Source organism: Terrapene carolina, unplaced genomic scaffold (genome assembly GCF_002925995.2).
Source record: "Terrapene carolina triunguis isolate 2854851 unplaced genomic scaffold, T_m_triunguis-2.0 Scaffold96, whole genome shotgun sequence".
Taxonomy (NCBI): domain Eukaryota; kingdom Metazoa; phylum Chordata; order Testudines; family Emydidae; genus Terrapene; species Terrapene triunguis.
This window is the reverse complement of record NW_020664447.1, coordinates 12,664,337-12,666,983: the sequence shown is the minus strand read 5'-3', so window position 1 is coordinate 12,666,983 and position 2,647 is coordinate 12,664,337.

Sequence of the window (2,647 nt, the reverse complement as noted above, 5' to 3'; positions counted from 1 at the left end):
GGTGAGGTAACATCTTTTATTGGACCAACTTCTGTTGGTGAGAGAGACAAGCTTTTAAGCTTACACAGAGCTCTTCTTCAGGTCGCTGTACCCACACAAACCAATGAAAAAATATTTCTATTGTTGATAACTGAAATTTACAGATAGGCAAAGAAAGAAAAATTCTGCTCGAGAACTTATTAGGATTTGATGTAAGGATATTTACTTTGTATATTTTGACATGTGATGTTGACAATTTATGTTTTAACAGTTATAAAGCTTTCACCTTTTGGATCTCAATTTCTACTGTCACTAAATATTTATTGTCTGAGCTATCCCACCCTCTGAATGCCCCCCCCACATAATTTCCCATAACTGTGAATTTTAAATGGATAAAAATCAAAGGCTTACAACCCATAATTTTGCACAACTGTTAAAATTTAAATCAATAAATTTAAAAAATGCTTTAAAGTAAACATCGATGTTATCCACTGAAATTATTAAAAAACACACACACACACAAATGGATTCTGCCAAGCCTAATTATAGTGGAGTTTAAAGTGAACAAAGCCCATTTACTCAGACTTTTTTCACCTAGGACTCAATTGTGTAAGGTGCTGAATCAGCTACAATTGATGAGAATGTGCAACACTTCCCATTTAGTAACGGCCTCTAAACGGAGAGTGGATTTCACTTTGGGCTGGTCTACACTGGGGTGGGGGGATCGATCCAAGATACGCAACTTCAGCTACGCGAATAGCGTAGCTGAAGTCGAAGTATCTTGGATCGAATTACCTGGGGTCCAGACAGTGCGAGATCGATGGCCGCGGCTCCCCTGTCGACTGCGCTACCGCCGCTCGCTCTGGTCGAGTTCCGGAGTCGACGGTGAGCGCGTTTGGGGATCGATATATCGCGTCTTAACGAGACGCGATATATCGATCCTGGATAAATCGATTGCTACCCACCGATACGGCGGGTAGTGAAGACGTACCCTTTGGGTGAAACTCACTTCTGTGGAGCACGCTGGCACAAGTGGTAGAGATGCTTTAAGTCCCATGTGCTGGCCCTCTGCCTGAGGGTGAATTTTGCCCTATTATCAGAATTATAGTGTCCACACTGCAATTCACTAGAAGAATTCAGAGATTTCCTCCTATTTCGCTTTAAACAGTTCACTACACCCTAGTTCACTATTGATGGATTAATTAACCATTATAAAAACCCAATAGTGACTGATCATATCAAATACATTCTTCTCTGACGTCAAGTAAAGAGACTAAAACTAAAAAAGTAAGGAGGACCCCACCGATTTATGAAAAAAAGAGCAACACTTGCGCACAGAAGCATGGTCTTGTTTATTTCAGTATGTGCTTATTTGCCTTTGAGAGCATGTTTCTTGTTCACAAATTAACACAGCACTTCAGTTATCAACAATAGCATACACAAAATACAGTCTCCAAATTTTACATGGACCTCTGGTATCTCAAAAGAATGAAAGCAATATGTTACCCTTGAATCAAGGCAAGTGTAATTTTGCATGGTGTAAGATCTACAGTAGGCAAAGCACATGGGAAGTAAATGGTCTTCAGTATAAGAGGCTCAATGCCCCAAATATCTATGATATATGATTAAAAATAAAACACTCTAAATCTAAACTCCTAGAAGTCCACTATAATTGCACCTTTTACATCCTGTGTTGCACTCCAACTGCTGAATTCCTTAGCTCCCAAGAGCAGACTCATAAAGATGCTGTGCTGTTTGATTTGGCACTATTCACAAGCCTTGGCAGATGATCAAATAGGGGGCACAGAAGAGCAGGAAAAGCCTTAAGAAACTGTCTGAGCTGCTGCTGTTACTGCCTTCATGGAGCGAAAACTCAATGGTAAGCACAAAGTAGCTGTACCTATTAACAGAGCATGGATTACTCCAATTTAATTGAATGCTGCTTTTTTATATGTCTTGGAAAAATAAACATGAGGGCTTTAGTCAACGGATACTAATTTGCATCTTTCTTAACTTTTACAAACTCTGGAACCCCTTGAATATACAGACAATTGATTTTTCTTTCCCTATTGCAGTATCCTGGAATATATTAGTCAGTAATAACTGAACCTTAGGCTTTGAGTGAAAATACAAAACCATTACAGAAGTGACCTGGAAGAATATGGCATGATTGAAAGGCAGCATTTTAAAAAAGCTTTTGTCAATTACTATGATATTTAATTCTTAAAATACAAACTATGTTCATAAATATGTAAGAGGCAGAAAACTGTTTATGTACCAGAGGGTTTAAATGAAGAACAGGAACTTCAACAGTGCCTGACAGCAGGCTAACTGATCCTGAAAAAGAGCTCAGCAAACTCCGCTTATGCGGTGGAACTTCTAAAGAATGCCCCCCTCAGCAGGGTTTAAGTCACATCTTGACTGTAGTGATCGCTCAAGTTATAACTTGAGTTTTGCCAGATGACCATAACAGCATCCCAGTGCAAGAGGCTCATTGGTATCTGGTAGTGAGCTCCAGCTGGCCTAACCAGGTGAGTGTACCCCCAACTCACTAAGGTCATAACCTGTATCTAAAAGGAATCATGTAAGATCCCATGATTATTAAAAAAACAGGAGTACTTGTGGCACCTTAGAGACTAACAAATTTATTTGAGCATAAGCTTTCGTG